Source organism: Phaethon aethereus (assembly GCF_964289735.1).
Source record: "Phaethon aethereus genome assembly, chromosome: 3".
NCBI lineage: Eukaryota > Metazoa > Chordata > Aves > Phaethontiformes > Phaethontidae > Phaethon > Phaethon aethereus.
This window is the reverse complement of record NC_138576.1, coordinates 55033891-55046138: the sequence shown is the minus strand read 5'-3', so window position 1 is coordinate 55046138 and position 12248 is coordinate 55033891.

Below are 12248 nucleotides of genomic sequence, written 5' to 3'. Positions count from 1 at the left end.
AGATTTTTTAAAACTAGAGCCTACAACAAAAATTTTTCAGGGTGATTTAGGTGTCCAATTCGTGTAAGCACATGTCATGTCAGGAAGTACAGGGGAAAACAACTACAAGGGTGAGGCAGATGTAAAAAGGTGGGCAGTAACTGTGAAACTGAAGATTGATAGGAGAAAAAGGAAAACCTGTCTTGTCATTGTGTTAGCAGAAGACAAAACTCTGCTACATTATTTTCTAGTAAGATCTATTTTTTTAAAGATGTACCATTTTAAATGACTTGGGAGATTAAGAGGAAAATAGCGCAGGTTGAAATCTTTGAGCGGGAATTCAGCAGAGCTAAATGTAGGAGCCCTGTTATGTTTCTAAGTACTGCTGCCTGCTAAAAAATGCTATTAAATATCCAGATTAAATGATACCGTTGCAACAGATCTTGTTATGAAATAGGAATGAGGTGTCTCCAGAATTCAATAGAAGCAGAAATAATTTTCAAAGCAAATATTTTTAAATATATACAAAACTTTCTTTACATGTGTGTATGTATATAGGTACATATATGACGTCCCTTGTGATCTCCTTACTCTTCACAGAGGAAAAACTCTGGGAATGTCACCCATTACAAATGCCTATCCTCACTCCCCCACCACACACTAGTTTATCAAAACGTTTTTCCTAGTAAACGGCTGTCTTCTGAAAATTAGAAGCTGCGGACTGCATTCTGCTCTCACAGACATGAGCCTGTCTATTCCACGTGCCTGTAAGGTGGGCTGCAAGGCAGGCGTAGCGAGGGGCTCACTGAGATCCTGGCCATAGCGGGACGGGTGAGCATTTGCTCTCACAGAGAGGGACGGAGCCTTAAAGAACACGTAGAGAAAGGAGGACGGTAGCACCTGGATATCTGATTGATGTACAGCGAATTTCCAAATTCTGGCCCCAGCCGCAATTTCGGGAGCTGGGGGAAGCAGAAATGGCAGACACTATTGCAGAAAAGCAGCATGGTAAGCGTGGCCGGAGGAGCTGTTCTCGCGCAAGCAGTGAAAGCAAGCAGCACCCTCGTGCGCGGAGGGGAAAGCCAGGTACGAAGCCAGAGAGCCCGGGGTGCTGTGGCTCGGAGCGCTCTCGCTCCGCCTTTCATAAAGGCTGTCGGGAGGAACGGGGGCTGCTGCTGCCCAAACAGCCTCCGCTCAGCCGCCTCTGCAGCACTTTATCCCGACGGTCCCACACACCTCAGTCCCTTCTACGCGTATCCGGGAGTTCGGTGATTTCGGGCTACTGAGGTCAGCTGGCGAGGTTTAATGCCAATACGAAGGAAGTGATGCCTCATTTATATCCTTCTGCAGACAAGGACCATATCTTGTATGTTTTCTACACGCAGGCTACATTCACAGGACTCTGCAAATAGCTAATCATGATATCAACAACAAAAAAAACCTTTGTCTGCAACAGTCAGTGGCTGCATGAACAGTGAACATTGTAGGTGTGACAGTAGTTGTACAAGCACTAGGGTATACAAAATAAAACATCTGGCTTATATGCACCTTGCTTTTAAAAACGATCCATCTCTGGATTGAGACAGTGGCAAGAAATGAAGAACAACAGGTAATTCTGACACTATTGCACCTTCCTCAGAAACAGCTGGGTAAATCTTCTGTCTAGAGCTATTCAAAACTAGATTGGACACTTCATCAAAAAGTGATTGTTAGGAGAAAGCCTGCATGGGAAAAACACAAACTAAGATGTCACTTTAATCTTTCCCTCATAGAGAATGGCTCAATAATTGAACTAAAATTATCCCTGACTTTCACAAATGTATTTCCTATAGGAACATAGTTGATGATTCTCAATAAGTTTGTTTCTAGGCCTGGTAAACACAGAAGGAATTTTATTTTGTGGAGCAGTAATACTGCAAACCTATAGCCTTGTTTTTTCAAAAGGTTCTGTTTTATATATATTTATGCTTATCTGATGAATATAAATACCTGATGCCTATATACCAAACAAGCATCTGTGTAAAAGTTAGTGTTGGGCAACACGATACGAATCTGTCACTATATCGATGCCAAAAAGTGATAAAACAAGTGTTGCTGTACTTGTTAATTGTGGTGTAACTTCTTCAGGCAAGAAATGACGGGAGAGGTGGATAGAGAGTCCATTTCTTTTTCTCCCTCCCACCTGCCTAGATAATCTGATCTCAATAAAGGGCCGAGATCTCAGCGAAGGACTTAGACTGGTGGCTGGATGTTTTAGCTCTTTGGGAGATCTTTCGCATAATACAATTATGGGAATGCTTATCTCCAGCATACGAGCCTTCCTACCTCAATATAGTCCTTTTCCATCCTACCCCTCCCCCAGGACCTGCACACCTCCAATATTCTGACTCCAATACCAGCATTGTTGGGGAGATAAAAGAGAACTTCTGGCTGGGAAGAACTGACTTGCAGTGTCCCAGCCGTGCAAGGAAGCCTTGCAAGGGATGAAGATGGAGCCGCTGTGAGAGCGGGCAGCGCTGCTGGGAGCACTGGGCTGTATGGAGCAGAAGAGTCCCGGGCACACAAGTACCACGGGCTGCACCTCTACCAGCAAGACAGTGCCAGGATACGGGCACAAACACGGTCCTGCGGTTGTTCAGCAATGGCTAGCGTGCTCTCTGACATGGACTCGGGTTCAGGCCAGCTAGCACTCCCCAAGCCAATGCTCCAGCTCCATTTAGGAAGCTGTAAGAGAAATAGATGAGGCCACCTTTATTTAAAGAGTATCTAGCTGTGTGCAAACTGCCTCTAAGGCCAGAGAGTGGGCTATGGTCTGTTTAATTTACTAGTCTAAATGTAGTGATGGATATCACAATAGCAATGACACTTCATGGCTTTAACATCTTTTGGTACCATGTACATTCAGCTTTGCAGTGCTACTACACAGTGGAATATCTGCCTTTAACATGGAGGAGCGGTGCATCCAGCCACGCGTGTGGTTGTCTGTGTGACTGCTATAGTTATGCTGAGAGAAATACACGTTAGGTCCAGGCTTATGCACGCACACCTTATAGTGGAAAATCCACCTCTCTAATCCTGTATCTCTAGAGGGCTATTTAAAATGTTTTTTAGCAGTATAAAGGTGCGATATTGTGCTCACTAATTCTTAGGACTGCTTGTGGCAGGAGAAGTGTTCTTCTCATCTCCTACTCCTGAGAAGTGTAAGGGAAATAAAGCCATAGTTATTAGTGCCTGGACTCTGAAATATGCCACTGCAATTTTGTTACTCCTGTACAGAGACCTGTTCATCAGCATCAGACTTTACATTGTTCCAAACCAATTCTGAATTCAGTTAATTGTGCATTTTTTTAAAACTCCCTTTCTGCATAAAAGTAGGTTTAAATATTACCTGAATGTGTGCCCCTTATAAATGAGGTTTTGGACTACATTGCTGGGTAGCCATCCCAGTTAATCTTATTTTGCTTTGTAAGTTTTAGTTGACATAAAAGGATATAGTTATCTCAGCAGACGCAGGATATGCAGCATTCATTTGTACCTTTGCACCCACTTCTTTATTTATGTCCCTACCTATAAGACCCATATAGCCCTGCTTGCCAGCACATGTCTGGGCTAAGACTATAAAAACACATAAGGAGGCACTCGCCTGGCTTTTCAAACGCCGGTCTCTCCTCTCTGCCTTTTCCACGCAGGAGGCAGCAGCGCCTCCGGGGCGGGCCGTGCTGCGCGCGGGTGGGAGCGGGGGACGCTGCTGACCAGCCCGCCGCCAGGCTCCGGCGAGCGTGCGCCCCCGAGCGGCCAAGGGCCGCAGCCTTTCTCCTGCCCCAGGACGCCGTGTGTCGAAGGCAGCTCCTCGGTAGCTGAGGCCCACCCTGACCCGCGCGGCCGCAAAGGCGGGCAGGGGCTGTAGCGGCGCGTTGCAGAAGGGTGACGTGCCAGCCTGGCTGGAGAGGAGCGAGCGGCAGACGTCAGTGATGGCAATCAGACACTCAGGCCAATACAACTGTCAAATGTCCAAAGTTGCCTAAGCCTTAAGCCCAGTCTTAAATCAAAGAGCCGCTACGAAAGCCTTACCTCTCCGAATCTCTCAAGCGCCTAGCAACCTAGCCCAGCCAGTGCCTGTGGCTTCACACAAAATACTCCTGTTTCTAACACCAATATGACATAATGTAGTCAACTGAGAAAGTTTGAAAGGTGAGATTTGTTTAATAAAAGTAAAGAAAGGAAAATACTCCCCAAACACTTTTCTTCTAGCTGTGCCTTGTTTGTCTTTGGACTCTATGGTCTTAGGATCGGAGTTGTTGTAATTCTGAACTTCAGATAAAGCCAAACCAGAGAAGAAGTCATGAGTAGAGTTTTGTCCTGGGTTCTCTGACATTCCCACTGAGGCCAGAAGTGTTCAGCTCTGTAGAGGTTTCGGTTCAATCTGCATTCACATTTGTAGTGGGATCAGACTGAGTGAGACGGGGTGATTTTTCTTCAGTTGCATTTCAGCATTAATGAATGCAAAACCTGAACTGATTAATAACCAGTGTGTTGAAGCCCCAACTGACTCAGGAATAAATGATTAGCCAATGGAGCTTGCTGTCAAAAGAAGTGATTGAGGACATGAACTGAATAGGATTAAATACATTTGACATCAGAATTTTAAAGCATGTTAGCAGAAAAGTACCGTGTACTGAGCATAAACCAATCACTGACTGAGAAGGTTAGGAACTAACTTCCCCATTAAGTAGGTTCTTCTACAAATGTACACTTTGATTATATTTCACTATGTTGTCTCTTACTCATTTCGTAGCATTCAGTTCCAGGGAGAGGGAGAAGGAAAATAAAGGAAAAAGACAGCACACTTTGGACTCCATTGGAAGCTGCTAGGAATAACTTGCTCAGATTCCCTCAGTATAGGGCGAAATAACAGTCCTGAAAACAGGGGTGTTTTCACCTCTGTGGAGGCCGCAGAGCCAGCAGTGCCTTAGGCACACCCTGTGAAGGGGCAGTGGCATCAGGGAGCAGGGGGTAACAGAGGCAGGTTCTATCGGGCAGTTTGGACACCGGTTGGGACGCTGGCAGCTGCTTGGGCTGAACTTTCCAACCTGCCCATAGCACAGCCCTACCCTGACCACGGAATGGGAACCACTGCCTAGGCAAGTTGTCAGTCTGACTCAGTCTGGCAATAGCCCTAACAGCAATTTATGGCATTTTTAACAATGTAATCAGTTTTGATAATCCTAATTCATGTGTACCTCTACAGATTTGTTAAGATAACTTAACTGTTATTAAACTTCTGTGCAGGTAAAAAGGTATAAAAACCCCAAATGACTAAGAAAACCAATTGTTGTAATTTTTTGGTGTTACATCAGCCTTTAATCCTTCATTTCAGGAAACGTGATGTGAAAGAACAGGACGACCTATAGTGGAGTATTGTATTGGAAATCAGCCTGTGTACAGCACTGGGTCTGGTCATTTTAGCGTATTCTGCCAAATACGTTGTGTCAAATATCTTATACCAAATGGCAACTCATTCCAAGAGTTGTGCCGCCCACAGAAATCATCTGTCTCTGTGAAAAATCATAAGGCGTTAAAAAATTGTAATACTTGAATCCTGGAAGGAAATCCTGGAATTGCAAGCCCAGGAGAGAATTTTATTTTGCAGATTGTGTGCCAGGCTTTTTCTGAATTATTATCACAGATGGTGAAAAATTCCCATGGCCTTATCCTCATGTTCTTTTTCATTCCAAATGGAGTCCTTTGTGAAATACCAGCATGACTGCATATGTCTGAACTCTGACTGTCCACTTAAACGTATGCTGCACTTCAGTGGTGTGGTGTCCAGGAGAGAGTGTTGGGCTCGGTTTCAGGAGATGTAGAACAATTTATTTACACCCCGAGGCCGCTGACACCTTGCCTAGTATTATCTCTGCTAGACTATACCACTAAACTAGAACAGTCAGAGTTGAAACACAGTCCATCATGCTGTGCTTAATCCAATAGAGCTGCAAGATTCATGTCAATTCCCTCAGCTCTCCCCAGTGATCTTTCAGCTGCAGGGTTAGGGGGTTCTGCTTGCTGATTCAGTGGAAAATGGCATGTGGCTGGGTCTGCGATCTCTTGGTCACTGGTCTGATGGATGACCTCAGAGAAGATGCTTCAGCTCCCTCTCCCTCTCACTTACGGCTTGATAAAATGGGGAAGAGATAGTGGTGAGGTCCCTGTAATTAGTTTCTATCCTGGTGAAAGATCTCCAACGACGATCTATTTCTCAGTAATTAGGGTGAGCCTCTTTAACTAACGGGAAAGCCAAATTTGAAGATACTCAGGTGATGTTATATCTTAGACCTCAGACTTTCTTACGTTTGCATCAGCAGTTATATAATGCCTCTTTATTACTTGGCATAATAGGTATTCAGAATGAATTTTGAAAGTACATAGTACCAGAGATGTATAAAAGAAATCAGGGGAGCTGCGGATATTATTACAGTGGGTGTGAAACTTTTTATCTGCTGTAAGTTTGGGATGAAAGTACTGCTCACGCTTCGCAGCAAAGGAGTGGGTGAATTTTAGAAGGGGTGCGGGGGCAGCTGGGCGGAGCGGGCGCAACCTTTCTGGCGCGCCGGCGGTTCGTACCCGACCGGGGCAGAGCTGGGCGCCCAGCCATCCTGCCCTCACCCCTCGCCCTCCCGCGCTGCCTCCGTCACTAACCCCCGGGTGACAGCCCGTCCCTCTGTGCAGGGGTGATTTACCTCCATGCCTGCTGGTGGAGTACGAAACAGCTGGAGCGTGCTTATGCACTTGGCATTCGATGGGCTTTTTGGTGAGTAGTGGCACAAGCCGTATCTAAGCGGTACCGGTACAGAGCCTACAAGCCGTATTGAAATAGATCCGTTCCACAGCAAATGTGATTTTGTGCTTCCTAATTAAGCAATTAGTCTGAGTTTTGCCTACTACTTCGCAAGTGTCAGGGGACAAAGTTGAGAACAAGTGCATGCTGTATTTGTATCTGGAACTGAGAGCTAAAGGGCTGTGCAGAACTGACAGTATGCAGAGTTGATTTCCAGATTAATGTTTGGATGCATTTGAATGGATAGTTATTTTTACTTTTTTCTTCACTGATTTGATATAACCTGGTTTGAACCCCCCCAACAGAATAAGAATACATACAGATTTAAAGAAAGTCTTGGCTGACTGCTCTCTCTGAGTGTCCTTGAAGTCCTTCTCTATTCTTATTACGAGACTGTTCTTTTCCACTGGGAAACACATGTTTTCCTGTAACTCTAAACTCGTAAGAGTCAAATGTCAAGAAAACTAGGACGGTTAAATAAAAACTGATTTGCACAATCTGAGACTGACAGCTATTTCATACACTTTGGGCCAGTCTATGGAAATGTTGAAAAATTAATAACCATATTAATTAATAACCATAATAAAATTCATCTCCGGTAAAATACACTCATTGCATTCCATCTAAATGATACTAATTTTATCCACTGAAAACAGGGCTTGAATAAACCTTGGTTCATTCACAGAAAAGAAACCAACCTTTTTGCGTAATAAAGTGATAGGAAACTGGTTCAGTATGAGCATGTACTCATTTACCAGATGTTATTTTATTATTATATGTATCTATGTGTGTAGATAATTAGAGGCCTAATCCAGAGAAGCCCAGAGAGGGAGAGTCAGCATTGTGCTGGGTGTTACATCGGTTCTGCACCACTGAGGAATCCACTTTCTTTAAGGAGATTCCCCAGGAAAGCAATGAAGGGAGTGAATGAGCTGCTTTACACAAGTGGGAAGACTCTGGTCATGCACGTCTAAAATGTGCCATAGAAAAATATGTGATTGCCCATTTTATGGCCTGTTGGCCTTTACATGGAGTCTGCTTCTAGCAAAGAACATTTCTAAGGTATTGTATGCAATAAATGAATCCTCTAGGCTCTTGTTTTCAATGTTGCATGCACTTCTTTAGTGTGAAAACATCTGTGGAGGCTTCATGAGCTAAAAATTCTCTGAGGTGAGGTGCTGAGACTCTAGGAAACAAAACTGTTAATGTTGTACCTCTGGGCATCTGTACTCCTGCTCTTCTATATTCAAAATCAATGTATGACAAAAATGTGGTTTTAGAAGACCCACTGTATGCAAGTGGCTATTAAAATGGTATTAATGGTATCATAGGCAAATTGGCATTTGTTAAGCACATGGGTAGTATTATTAGCATGACATATGCCTGGCATTTGAGTGACAGTCATCAGTATATCTAAAACAGAAGGTGCCTTCTTCATGGGTCAGTTCTCTGCTGAAATCTGTAGAGAGTTGAACTGAAACTAAATAGTTATCGAGTGCAATTTGAAGAAACTACCTGGTCCCTACATCTCCCATGTAAACCTGAGATTGAAGGAAAAGCTGCAGTTGACTGAGGAGGCTTATTCAACAAAAACAACTGAGGTGATGCAGATGCCTTCATCATGCAAATAAAAACATGTAATAGCAGCCAGCACACCTGCAGTGTGATAAAGTGCCTGGTGTGTATGCGGCAGCAGCTCCGCAGGCTGTGTACTGTGTGTTTGGAAACTAAATCTTTCCTTCTCCTATTGACTTCTTGCCCTCTGGTACATTGAGTTGGCTGCTTGAGACGCTTTCACTAAGTACAAAGTCAATTGACTGTAAGTGGTGATGAAGAAAACGTTGTGTGATTAATATTACAGTTCAAGCTCTTCTGATCAGTCACAGAAAGAGCAGTCAAATAAACTCAACTTCATTTCAAAGAGTCACACACTGTTAATGGTGGAGAGTCTGCCTGGAGCCTAAAGGGAAAAACAAGCCACTTGAGGCAAATCTCTCTTCTTTTACATAGAACAAACTAGTTGAGCAGTGTTAAAAGCTGCCTATTGATTTGTGCTCGGACTGAAAGCCATGCAGTGATGTAAATGAAAATGTGTCAAGAGTCAATATTGATTTTTTTTCTTTTTCTTCTTGTCCTTTTTTTAAAGCAAGGCCACCCCTCTTGGGAAATACTGTTAGCTATACTGCTAGGCTTGTCAGTGAGTGAAGTAAGACCCTTTTCCACAAGACTACATATGTTCAGACATCAAATTTCCTTCTTTTACTGAGGTAATATGGACAGCATGCTGAGAGCAGCTATGTTGACAAAATTTCTTTTTTGAGAATATTGTTAGGTGAAGAAAAAGAATAAATCAAATGTTAGAGAAGATAAATTTGCTGGGCTGAGCTTGCAGGCTAATACTTGCAGAGTAAACCAAATTTTTTTAAAAAATCTGTGCTTGCAATAAATTTATGTAACAATATAAATTATACTCAGCAAGAGTTAACGACAGGGGAGGGTAGAAAGGGAGTCCTGCTGTCCCAAGAGAGATGTGTACTAGACCTGGCAAGAGTTTCCCTTCAGAAAGATGGAGGCGCCAGCAAGAGGCCCTACAAGAGCTTCACAAGAGTGAAGGCAAGCAGAAGAGAAATGGGTGATCCCTGACACGTAATCCAAATATATTATTTGTTGAGTTTGCATTATCCTCACCTAGGGATATACAAAGCAGTTTAGGAAAATACAACTAGCAGCTGCCTGTTTTTTTCCCCTGAAGAATCAGATGCAAACTGCAATAACCACTGTTCTCAAAATCAATGTTACAGCTTTTTCTATAAGATGACAAACTGCAACCAGGCTCTTTTAACCGAAATTTCTACTCTGCTACCTCTTATCAAGTAATATTCTTCCAGTTATTCCATCCAATTTGGCAACTAGTTGTCTACACCTCAGTTAGAGGTGACAACAGGATGTGGCAGACAGCCTATTGCAGCTCTGATCTTCTAAGAATGAACGAAGGTCCACAAGGGAGGGTTGTATTTCGTGTGGAGGCAGCCTTGTGAGAGATGCTTTTTACTTTATTGGCACTTCTTAAGGCCTTGGATATTTCCACAGCTCCTAACTTTGCTTCCTGGACAGAAGAAACACTGTTCCATCTGCGGTGGTTGCTTCTTTCTCTCCATTCACCCATCTCTACAAGCCTCTCTCCATGAAAGAACATTTCTCCTGGCTTTGTGTCTGCCCCCAAGAAATCCTCACCTCAACTGCAGTTTTCCCAGAGTGACAAAAGAACTATTTCAAACTGAAAAAAAAAAAAGCAGAAATGAAATTCTAAATTGCGTAGGGACCAAGCACCACAGCAGTAAACCAGCAATCTTCTAGCTACTGGCAGAAAAAAGATGCCCCAAACAAATAGGAAAATGCTGTGGCAAATAAAAAGTGCAACCCCAAACACATTAAGTTTAAATGTAGAAATACTCCTATCAATTTCATGTTGATGAGGTTCAGGTTCCAGACGATTAAAATAAAAGTTCATTTTTAAGACTCCCACAGACTGAATTTGGGCTTTTATTAAAGGCTGCAACTGAGTTATATATGGATGCCTGGTTATTTGGGCTGCTGAACTGAAAGAAGTTGAATGACAGATGCACACATGGCTCCCTTTTTATTTATCACCATCTCAGACAGGTTTTTGACCCTTTATTTTCTTTTTCTTTTTTTTTAACTTTTTGTTGCCAAAGAGAATGAGAACCATAGTAGTAATTTTTTTTTTTTTTAAGAGAAGAACATAAGGATGATAATATCTTCTGTATAAACTAGATGTAATTTGTCACAAATCAGGAGAGGAAGGCAATATTGACATTGTTCATGCATTCTGCCTGGATTGTCAGGCAGGTTGCTTTCAATTTTATGTTATAGCCATTCAGACTTATTATTATTAAAATTCAGGCAGAGGGAGACAGAAGAAGATACGAAATTATTCCACAGCTAAGTTCTGTACATAACATGCAGAGATACTCAGTGGAATTCTACAATAAAAGAAATTAACAAGAAATATGAAAGGCAAAACACTTATGAATTGGATGCATTTTATAAATCTGTTTTAAAAATGTATGAATGGGAATGATTTGACATTAACTACTTTCCAAACATTTTACTCGTCTCATAATAATATTCTTTGCATAAATGATTTTATTTTGTCAACATCACAATTACCAGTGCTGTCTCACTGGTCTTTTTTCTGGAAACAATAACTGAAAAGAATATGAATGATTTCAGACCACTTTGGAAACACCTATTTCTTCTGTACATCTTAAGAACTAAACAGGAGAAGGGCTGTAGGTTAGACTCACTTACATACTCAGGCATATAGAAAACAGGTACTGACATGTAAAGAATTTAACTAATATATCCCAGAATCCTCAATCCCTGGTGCGGTGCTCCACCTTGGAACTGCACAGGAAGCCACCTGAACTAACCAGGAATAAAATAAAAGGGAAAGAAGCATCTGCCTCTGGCCAGACAGCCACCTCCTTTCTCCTGCTACACTTGATTGCAAACTCTGACCTACAGCTACGTGCCAAAGCCTTCTTTCTGTATTTGATGAAGCAGACACAATGATATTTCTCATTTTTCCTTTGTATTTCTTTCATACATTCATTTGTTCATTCACCTGCTGTGAATAGAGACTTGTGATCATTTGTTCTGGAGTGGGGACTTGAATCTTGATAACCCAACTGAGTGACCTAGCTGTTAGCAATACTTAATCATGTAACTTAACACTGGCCTTAGACATGTTCTGAAGGCAACTCTGTGATCCAGCATGGCTGGAAAAATGGGTTGATGATTGCCTCGGTTGAAAATTCATCTTTAGGGACTCAGGATCTTTGGTTTGTTCTAGGACTCTTACCTGGAGTGCCATCACTTCTCTTTAAGCCTGCCCAAAAAGAGATACTGACACAGTTCTAGCATCTCCTCCACCCAGGGGATGAGAAGCCAATCCAACACCAGTACAGCATCAAAACAACACAGTTGTAGCTGAGTTTTGAGCTTTCTGAGATGCTGTTTGACTTTTGGGGGTACCCAGAGAGGCAGTGGTCTGACCAGATGATGACCTAGCGGACATTTAGTACCAGAAGGTGCACCAATGCAGACTCAAGCTGCAGCACATGAGGGAAGACCTCCTTTCCTGGAATTCCTCCTGCTGCACCTAACCAGTCACCTGGAAGGTGAGGACTCACAGGCTTCACCAGCCAGGGGAGAGGGAACGGCTTACTTACTTACTTACATGTTTAATTCAGAGCAGTCACTTTAAATAACAAGTAGTCTTTGAAGCAAAGAGCAGAAAACAGGTCTCCCTCCCAGCTGAGCGCCCTAATTGCTGCCCTATGGTCATCCTCTCTCCTGCTCTCTGGCCCAAGCAATCCTTAATTATTTAATGTAAAATAAAGCAGATTTC